Source organism: Malaclemys terrapin, chromosome 16 (assembly GCF_027887155.1).
Source record: "Malaclemys terrapin pileata isolate rMalTer1 chromosome 16, rMalTer1.hap1, whole genome shotgun sequence".
In the NCBI taxonomy this organism is placed as follows: Eukaryota; Metazoa; Chordata; order Testudines; family Emydidae; genus Malaclemys; species Malaclemys terrapin.
In genome coordinates this window covers 1,658,882-1,669,414 of record NC_071520.1, presented here as the reverse complement: position 1 = coordinate 1,669,414, position 10,533 = coordinate 1,658,882, and the positions used below count along the sequence as shown (strand labels likewise).

Sequence of the window (10,533 nt, the reverse complement as noted above, 5' to 3'; positions counted from 1 at the left end):
CACTTGGGTATAAACAAGTTTTAAGAGGCTAGTTTTTCCTCCTGTTACCTGTGTTCCTTTGAAAGTATATGGCTGACTTACAAATAACATTTGCATTCCCTACCCTCTAGACAATGGTTTGTTGTTGGAAGAATCCCTTTAAAGATGCTAATTAACCTCCTTTCAAATGTTTACTATCCCTGAGCAAAGGCCCTAACCTAGAAAACCACTCACTGCATGCCTTGCATCCCAGTTCATAGATTCCAAGGCCAGAAAGGACCATTTGTGATCGAGGTTCTCAAACTTCATTGCACTGCAACCCCCCTTCTGACAATAGGGTCACCAGACAGCAAGTGTGAAAAATCGGGACGGGGGTGGGGGGTGGGGGTAATAGGAGCCTATATAAGAAAAAACAAAAACAAAATCAGGACTGTCCCTATAAAATCGGGACATCTGGTCACTCTATCTGACAACAAAAAATTACTACATGATCCTGCGGAAGGGGGGCCGGAGCTTCAGCCCTCTTGCCCCAGGCTGAAGTCCTCAGGCTTTGGCTTTAGCCTCTAGCCCCAGCAAGTCTAACATTGGCCCTGGCGACCCCATGAAAATGGGGTTCCGAACCACAGTTTGAGAACCGCTGTAGGTCTGACCTCCTGTATCATAGAATCCATATTCTATGGAATATCAGGGTTGGAAGGGACCTCAGGAGGTCATCTAGTCCAACCCCCTGCTCAAAGCAGGACCTAATCCCAACTAAATCATCCCAGCCAGGGCTTTGTCAAGCCTGACATTAAAAATCTCTAAGGAAGGAAATTCCACCATCTCCCTAGGTAACCCATTCCAGTGCTTCACCACCCTCCTAGTGAAAAAGTTTTTCCTAATATCCAACCTAAACCTCCCCCACTGCAACTTGAGACCATTACTCCTTGTTCTGTCATCTGCTACCACTGAGAACAGTCTAGATCTATCCTCTTTGGAACTCCCTTTCAGATAGTTGAAAGCAGCTATCAAATCCGTCCTCATTCTTCTCTTCTGCAGACTAAACAATCCCAGTTCCCTCAGCCTCTCCTCATAAGTCATGTGCTCCAGCCCCCTAATAATTTTTGTTGCCCTCCGCTGGACTCTTTCCAATATTTCCACATCCTTCTTGTAGTGTGGGGCCCAAAACTGGAAACAGTACTTCAGGTGAGGCCCCACCAATGTCGAATAGAGGGGAATGATCACATCCCTCGATCTGCTGGCAATGCCCCTGTATCACATAGGCTGTAGCATTTCTCCAAAATAATTCCTAGAACAGATCTTTTAGAAAAACATCCAATCTTGTTTTTAAAATTGTCAGTGTTGAAGAATCCACCAGAACCCTCGGTAAGTTGTTCCAATGGTTAATTACCATCACTGTTAAAACTTTATATCTTATTTCCTCTCTGAATTTGTCCAGCTTTAACTTCCAGTCATTAGCTCTTCTCTGCTACATTAAAGGACCCATAGTGACACAGATTTTTGCAAAGGTTCTCCTGTCCATTGCAAACAACTCTCACCTGAGACCTGACAAATTGACTACATCAAACACATGTCTTACAGGACATTTATCTGTAAAGAGTAATATGTAAGGTACCTACAGAAAGTTCATAATTTGTCAAGATTAATTATCATTGTGATATGTATATATGGGTAGTATTTAAGGAATAATGTATTTATATTGAAAGGAGGCTTTAGGGACTGTCTGGGAGTAAAAATTAGTCATCAGGGGATAATGTGTCTCGATGATGGCCCATTCAGGCAGGAGGGAGTTGTCACCTGGCCCTGTTTACCAAGTAATGCAATGCAAGGCTCAATTGTTAAACCTTTCTCAATCCCCAGATTTTCAATGGAAAAACAGAGACTGCAAACAGTTGAAACCTCTTGAAGGTACAAAAGAATCTTTATAATAAGGCGGGGGTTCACTCTGTCTAGGAATAGAAACAAAAATCTGTTTCAATGTAAGAGAGGAGGGAGAAAGATCCTCTGCAAGAAATGAAGTGTTAAAAATTGGATCCTGGTTACATACAGCGCTGCAGTGCTTCTGGTGAAGACGCTCTATGCTGACAGGAGAGAAGATCTCCTGCCGACATAGCATTGTGCACACGTGCGCTTATGTCGGAGTAACTTATGTCGCTCAGGGGGGTGGTTTATTCACACCCGTGAGTGACATAAATTATGCCCACATAGGCTGTAGTGTAGACATAGCCTAACCGAGCTTTTGGGGGGAAATCTACTTTATTAGTCAGGAAAGGGAACAATTGATAAGTGTAGATCCAGGTTTGCATTTGATAATTTTGTTTTGCATTGTAGCCATGTATTTCCATTACTCTCTCTTTTTTCTAGTACTTCTTTCTTAAATAAACCTACTTTTGTTTTATTATAAGTGTTCACAAGTGCTGTGTGATTTACAGAAGTGCTGGTTTAAGGGAAAACTGATACCTTAGCCTGACCCTGAACATCTACACAGCAATTAAACAGTCCCCTAGCCTGAGTCCTGTGAGCCTGAGTCAGCTGATATGGGCCAGCTTTGGGTGTTTAATTGCAGTGTAGACATACCCTTAGTGTCCACCTCATAGATCAGAAAATACTGCATTAAAATCATCTTCTGGAAAGAGTTCTGTGACAGGATACCTTACTTATCTGTAACCTAGTAGCAGCAGGAGGAAAGTCCCAGAGTTCCTGTCTAATAGATCCTGTCTACACAAATAAATTGGCCAGCATAGCTATTCCAAAATAAGATATTGACGAGTAGCCATTCTATTCTGTAATAGAGTGTTCACATGGGGAGCTATTGAAGTAGTTTATTCTGGAAGACCTATGCTGGTCAATTTCCCCATGTAGACAAGGCCTATGATTCTGTTCTGGGAGGCGAGGGTTAATAAGCAAAAATCAAAATCAGCTGGAGTTCATTAACCTTCCAGGAGACCAGCCTGGTGGTTATAAAAGGAGGAAGAGCAAATTAATGACTTGGCTGGTGAGTCAAACAGCTCATGTGATAGGGGAAAGGGTCTCTAAAGCAACTACCTTATTTGTTCACTTTAATCCCAGAGGAAAGGGACTTTGGAGCTTTAATCCTGAAGAAAGGATGAATACAGGTCCCCCCCAAGGAAAGAGGGGAGGGTGTTGGGATTTGCTTTGTTTGCCTGAACCATTTTCTTAGAGGAAAAGTGATTTTGAAATTGCTTGTCTGATCCTGGAAGAGGGAACTTTAGAAGTGTTTTCCACCCTAAGAAGAACCTGTTTATTTTAGTTTTATAGGTTGCCTGGGATTCTTTCTGGTTGAAGGACTTTTTGCAAACAGGCTCAGGATGACTGTATGGTATGTGTAGTATGAGAACCTTTGGTGGGGACTTAATGGCTTGGGGATCAATACTGGCCTCAGTTTAGAGTTTTAACAGTACTAATTCAAATCTGGTTTAATTGTCTGAAGGCCATTATGTTCATTATTCTGTGAAATGTGGGTCTCAGTTTATATTTTGGATAGGTGTCTATATTACAAAACCACAAACACAAATAACCCCTTTAGAATTATGTAGAGAAGAAAAGTCTTGAACTAAGCTGTGGAAACAGAATTCCTCTTTCTATGTTGGAGGGGCAAGGACTAAATAGGGCAAATTAGGGGAGGGCCATACTTTGCAGACCACTGTTCAGCACCTTCCACCAGCAGTTAACTTGAAATGTTGTATTTAGAAATATATAGTTAACTTTATTTTATTTGCATCCATGTCTTGCAGATTGTTCCGAGGCAGGGATTTTGTTTAATATGCTGGGGAAATTGATAAAACCCCTAGCCTCTTCTCACAAGGGCATCAGTTATTTGTAGAGGCTATTGTACTGGACACTCTTACAAACATAAGACACACTCTACCCTAAACCACTTGTGTAAGATAGCAGGTAGAGACCAGAAAGCAATGAGCTAATACTGGTCAGCATGATTAGTGGTTACAGCACACTAGTTGGCTAACTATTATTGAGGCGTTTTGTAGGCCTTGTGGCAAAGGAGACCTTTTTAACTGGTTTGTAATTGTGTGCCTCCTGTGAGGGTGGAAAAGTTATGGAGAGAGAACAATAGGACTGTTGCTTTATGGAATACACTAAAGCTGGGAGAAGAGACCACGGGCTTGTTTTGCACAATTATAGTGGCTCTTGGTTTCTCCCATTCACAAATGTAACACTTCAAGGATTTGGGGTCACATATAACCAGGAGAATAGATGTCACTTGTGATACTATTTGGATAAGAGTCTACAGCTATCCCTTTGCATTCAATTCCCTTGGGGATTGCTGTGTAATTTCTTCTGCATGAAGAATGTGTCCGTGGCCAACCACAGACCTAGACATTTAAATCTCTCTGGCAAGAGTGAACTGGCAGACTGGAATTGCTCTGACAAATTGATCTTTGTTTCTCTAAAGGCAGGGGCTGTAGATTTAGTTAGTGATTTTTAGACTTGTATAAGGGTTGAAACCCACTCAAGAAGCTTTGTTAGTGCAGGAAGTGGCGTTTCCCAGGCTTGAAGAGCGCAAAAAGTAGAGCAAATGTAAGGCTATTCCCTACTCAAAGGGGCCTGCCTGGCTATTTAGGAGACTGGCCTTTGTCCCCCGAACCTCCTGGGCTGTGTAACACGTGCTTTCCCCTCTGATTACAGATGTTGTTAATCACGGAAGCTCCCCCTGGGCCTATAGCTATGGCGAGCCGGAGGGCTCCGGGGGTCGGTGCTTGACGCCCCGCTGTGGGGGACAGGGAAAGGAGCGCCGTGCCCCCCGCCTGCGCCTGCCGGGGCTGGGGTGGGGGGCAGGGAACAAACAGGGACCGCTCCGAGGACGGGCCGGGGAGGGCGGTGGCGGTGCCGGTCCCGCCCCTCTCGCTGGCCGCGCGCCGCCGCCGGTCCCGCCCCTCGCCCTGGCCGCCCGTGCCCGCGCGCTGTGCGGCCGCCATGTTGTTGTGGTTGTGAGGAGGCGGTGGCAGCGGAGAGGAGCCTAGCGACCCCGACCCGTCGCCCCCGCCCCAGGCAGGAGGCCGTGCCCCGGGGCGCTCCGCGCCATGCCCCGTCGTACGGTAAGGAGACACTCGGCTGGGACAGCAGCGGGGCCTCCACCGCCTGGCGCCCGCCGGGCCTGGCAGGGGACGGAGCTGCTCGGGCTGTCGGCGGCGGCGGAGCGGGCTCCTCGCGGAGGCCGGGAGCTGCGGACCAGGCACGGGGCCCTCCGCTTTCTCGTCCGCCCCCCACCCCGCGGGGATCTAGGCTCCCCCGGGCCCGGTGTGCGGGCCAGGCTGCCGCTCGCCCTGGGACGGGCACGCCCCTCCCCACGTCTCGGCTCCTGCCGGGGGCTCGGGCTTCCTCTCCGCGCCCCGGGCAGAGTTGCCCCTTAACCGGGGGGGGGGGGCACTGGGCTCCATCTCCCCTGCCGCTCCCCGCCCCTGGTCCGGGGCGGCGGAGAGATTCTGCCCGGGGCAGAGTCCTCTCCTGTGCCCCCAAGACCCCTTATAAAGGAAGGTTGGCTTTTCTCGCGCGCGGAGCAGGCACCCTCTTTGGGGTAGTGAGGCATGGGCCGCCCGCCCGCTGTATCCCTTCAGCAGCGACCCTGGGGTCCATCCACTGGGGTTCTGAGCACCTGGCTTTCCCCTTGCTCCTGACCAGTTACTCCATCGCGTGTGTGCGCGTGCGCTGGGGTCACAGGGATTCTCCTAGAGGTGGGTGGTGTCCAGGCTTCCTTCCCACGTGGCAGAGATACCCCTATGCCTCCTATAGAGCAGTCTCTCTCAATCTTTCCAGACTACTGTACCCCTTTCTGGAGTCTGATTTGTCTTGCCTACCCCCAAGTTTCACCTCACTTAAAAAAAACTACTTGCTTACAAAATCAGACGTAAAAATACAGAAGTGTCACAGCACACTGTTACTGAAAATTTGCTTACTTTCTCATTTAACAATATATTACAATAAATTGGAATAATCATATTGTACCTACAGTTCAGTGTATAGTATAATATAGAGCAGTATAAACAAGTTATTGTATGAAATTTGTACTGACTTTGCTAGTGCTTTTTATGCAGCCTGTTGTAAAACCAGGCAAACATCTAGATGAGTTGATGTACCCCCAGCAAACCTTTGCGTATCCCCAGGGGTACATGTATCCCTGGTTGAAAACCACTGCTGTAGAGGGAGACTGGTGTGTGCCTCTTTATGCATTGGGCCTGTGTTGTCCCCCCTCTAGCCCCTTGCTTCCCCACCATACCAAGGATCCAGACTCAAGTGGGGGTTGCTCAGGTGTTTATTGCTTACTGTGTGTGGAGCCTTGACTGCCTCTCCCAGTTCCCTGAACAGAGGTAACTGTCCCCATGTGTCAGGGGAATCTAAGCAGGCGCTCCCTGTCCTCTGTGGGGAGCCTGACTGAGCTGTGGCGTCTGAACTTTTCCTGTATCAGAGATGTCCCTTCTCCCATCCTCTTCCTTGAGGGAGCCAGGGCTTGGCTTCCCTTCCCCTCCCTCCCCGCAAGAGACCGCCCATACTTTTCCATCCAATGTCCAAGTTCACCACATGATAGATACCTGGTGAAAGGAGAAGTCAGGTTCCTCAACCCTTTCCCTAAAGGCAGAGATGACCTCTTTGTCTATTTGCCACTTAAAAATAAAAAAATAACTTCCTGACAAGACACGCTTTCCCTTCATTCCTTCCACTCCACCTATTCAGACATCCCTCTTTTCCCCTTGTGTGGTAAGCCTGTGATCCATGCACACGTGGTAGGGATGCAGGTTTTGGTTCAGAAGCAAGAATGGGGCCCGCGCCTGCCTTCCTGAATCCGATCAAGGAGTGTTGATGTGATGGGGCATGTGGCACAGCTTAGCTCTGATGGTGTAGATGAGGGAATGTTTGGGAGTGGCTGGGAAAGAGTATTAGCAGAGTACAGAAATGTGAGTGCAGAACTATGCTATTTTATGAGGTGCTATTGTGAGGGGCCATTTGGGGTAGAAAGGGGTGAATGCTTCTAGAATTTGATATGTGGCACAGGATTGTGCCCCACTGATTGTTCCTGAGGCAAGTGCTAGATTACTGTGGTGGTTGGAATGGCAATGTTGTGTTTTCGAGGGAGGGAGGTTGGGCTTGAAAGGGGACACTTCCAGATTGAGTCTTGAGAGGTAGCTGTGGCATCTCAGTGGTTAGAGTATCATCTGACCCACATGGATTTTGGGAGAGGCAGTGAGGGAGAGGTTGGCTTCAAATTATAAACACTGGGACCTCCTGTAGATTATTCTTAGTCCAGGTAATAGAGAAGATTGGGGTGGGGAGAACCTCTAAAATAGCTCATGTCAAATATAATATGTGTAATCTTGGTTTAGCATTTTAACGTAAAGCTGTAGTATTTCTGTATGTTATGGAGTTTCTCTAGCATTTAGGTATGCAGGTCCCCCTTCCTAAATTCTCTAAAGGGATTTAGATTTTTAGCTTGCTTATTGTTCCTGAAAACATAAGCCTAGATTCTTCCCCCCCCCCCCCTCAAGTGTTGTTGTATGATCCTACCCTGGAGTTCCATCAGTACTACCCATCTGCATTGTTGCACTGCTTTAAAGATTCAAAGGCCAGTGTTTAAGTGGTTACTTCTTATGCAGGGAATTGTTGTGCAGACTGTGAATGATGTGTAGTATTCCTCGTGGATTGTATTTTCTAAATGGACAACCAACCTAATTCTCAAATTACTGAGGGACAATCTCCACTCGATTGCGCAACCAAATCTGTACAGCTTTTCATGAGTCATGTACCCAAGTATTTGAATTCTAATTTCTAAACTGTATTGTTAAATCTGTTCACCTAAATTTGGGTTATTGCTGATTATGTACTCTATGTAGCATATGACATTTAAAAAACTAACTTTGTATTTGTGAAAAGCAACTTGCATCTGAAGAAGTGAGGTTCTTACCCACGAAAGCTTATGCTCCCAATACTTCTGTTAGTCTCAAAGGTGCCACAGGACCCTCTGTTGCTTTTTACAGATTCAGACTAACTTGGCTACCCCTCTGATACTTTGTATTTGTGAATAATCTAAGCACTATACCCAGATGTACAGACACTCTTTTCCCAACCTATGTACTATATAATTTTTGTAAACATTAGCTTTAATAAATTTTTTAAATTTGTTGATGGCAGTTGCAGCTTGAGAGAAGTTGTCCATTTATATGGGTTAGAAAATGGCAGTATCTCATTCCAGAAGATATAGGAGATGGGTGTCTCCAAGTTGCTGAAGGTAGAGGTAAAATGCCAGATTATCACAGTATCAGAAGATCTCATCCATCTTATATGTCATTGAGGGTGGTGGAGAGGCACTTCTCCAAGAGTCTAAGGAGCCTGGAAGGAACAGTGCTGTGCGGTGTTTTGCTGTGAAGGGGGCAGTGACATGGCATGGTGCTCCTATTGCAGTGGTTCCCAAACTGGGGTTCGTGAAATGTTACAGGGGGTTCTCAGGAAAAAATTCCCTAATTGTGGACAGAGCTGTCCCTAGGGACAGCACGGGGCGAGCAGCACGGAGCCCCTGGACTTCCAAGAGCTAAGCTGATGAAAGCAAGCATATCTATCAAACTTCAAGACTCCTCATAAGAAATAGAAAGGGAGGTGGATATTTTTTGCTGTTTTTAAAATTAAATAGGTAGCTAGTCTTGTTTTTTAAATTATTATGAAGAACAAGTTTAAGCTTTGTTGTAATGTGAGTTGTTTGCCTGGACTGCTCAAGACCTGAATGCTTGTGTAGGAGGAATTCTTTGAGTTGGCTTCTTAAATACCTTCATGCTCTTTCACATCTTGTACTCCTTGATGAAACATAGGAGCCTTGTCTTATAACAGGCTTATTCAAAGTGATACAAGCTACGAAAGTGAGATCTTGGAAGAGTGTTGCCATTTTCATAATGTAATAAAAATACAGTAATGATAAATAATAATGTGTAATAAGCAAGTCTTAAAAACAAATTTTATATTTCCAAGATCACTGCCTTTATAATTTATACTCAGGTAAAGGAGAAAATCCCTGAAAATATTCATTTTGAGGAGGGGGTTCGCGAGACTTGACATTTTAATGAAAGGGGTTCACAGGTTGTTAAAGTTTGGGAACCACTGTCCTATTGCTATGTTACCAGAGTTAGATAGGGAGGATCAGTAAGTGCTGTGCCATTTCATGTGGTGATAAACAAGGTATTTCTGTTACTAGGGAGATGGCAAGGATGGAGCATTTTAAAAAGTTTTACTGGATGTATAGGGAAGGATGCAAAACTGATACTATTGTGCTTTCAGAGCAAAATTGTGGTTAGGCTTATGGGATCACCTTATCAGGTATGAAGAAGAGACATGACACCTCTTCTCTTGCTAATTTAAATTACAGAACTATATTCCAGTGCATGTGACTCCAATTGCTACAATATTGCTGATTATATCAGAAGAGGTGGTATTTTAAGCTAGAGCTACAGGTCCTTGTAGATATACACTGAATCCTTCTTAATTTTGTCTGTAGTTAGCTTAGTTAATAGTGTTACTTTAGTTCGGAAACAAACTTTGATTTAAGTATCCATGTTTATATCACCCACATGTTCTTTACTATACTTGTGTACACTTATTACAAAACAAGTAATAAATTCAGCATTTTAATTTTATTTTGTGCCAAAAAATTATACTTTGCTAGCTGCTTTGTTTAGATTGTGTGAAGAGTTGGAGGCTGACAAGTATTGATTTCAGAACACAGTTTTTTGTTTGAGAGTCAGCTGTAACTTTAATAGCCTGACCAGTGATCCCCAGAAAACTGTAAATATAACTTTGTATTGCTCTGGAAACTGCACTGGGGTATGCATTGAACTGAGGAAATGTGCTTCTATCTCTGTAATTCCCTGTGTGGTGAAATCAAATACTATTAGTTATTGAGAACTTGATATCTTTGGTGTGATGCCACAAAATTGCTGGTAGGTTGAGGGTAATTGCCAATAGACACAAGGGTGGTTTTGTGCTAATTCAAACACTTGAAAAATTAACTTGACAGTGAAAGGCTTTTAATGGCAAGTATGGGTCTGAAGATATCCGAATTCAAGCTTTAACTTCTTTAGGGTGGGATGGGGAATTTCCTGCCCTTATGCTGGCAAAATATCCCTTCCAAATGCAAACTGAATGTAGACTGGCACAGTGATCTGCCTGAGACTGCAGAAAGCCCCAGTGCCTCTGCTTGTAGTTCTGGCAAAGAACAGTAAAGTGAGACTAGACTTCTATTCATACTGGTGTTGGTAGCAGCTGGGAAACTGTCAAGAATATTTTTTTGTGCTCCAGCTGCTCAGGAAAGCTGTGAGTAGCACAGCACTTGGCAATGGAGGCTGGAGGAAGTGTAGAGTAGCAGAGATTTGTTTCCTTTTACTGTCAATAGGGGTGTAGGGTAGTGGAGACTCATGTATCAGTCAGGGAAGTTCTACAAGTAAATAACTAATTTTCCCTTCCAGCTGCTGGGCTAGGGGTGTGGAGGCCTTAAAATGTCCCATGGCCAGAAGCTGAGATGAAAGGCAAAGCCACCTAAGT

At 45.0% G+C, this 10,533-nt stretch overlaps 1 protein-coding gene across 9 annotated transcripts in view; it reads left to right on the top strand.

Moving 5' to 3' along the window:
• The first annotated feature begins 4,920 nt into the window (after positions 1 to 4,920).
• MTMR3 (myotubularin related protein 3) overlaps positions 4,921 to 10,533 on the top strand; it is a 208,135-nt gene continuing 202,522 nt past the window's right edge. For all 9 annotated transcript variants that reach the window (XM_054006287.1, XM_054006285.1, XM_054006286.1 and 6 more), the window contains exon 1: positions 4,921 to 5,054. The gene's annotated coding sequence lies outside the window, so the exon portion shown is untranslated. The remainder of the gene's footprint in view (positions 5,055 to 10,533) is intronic.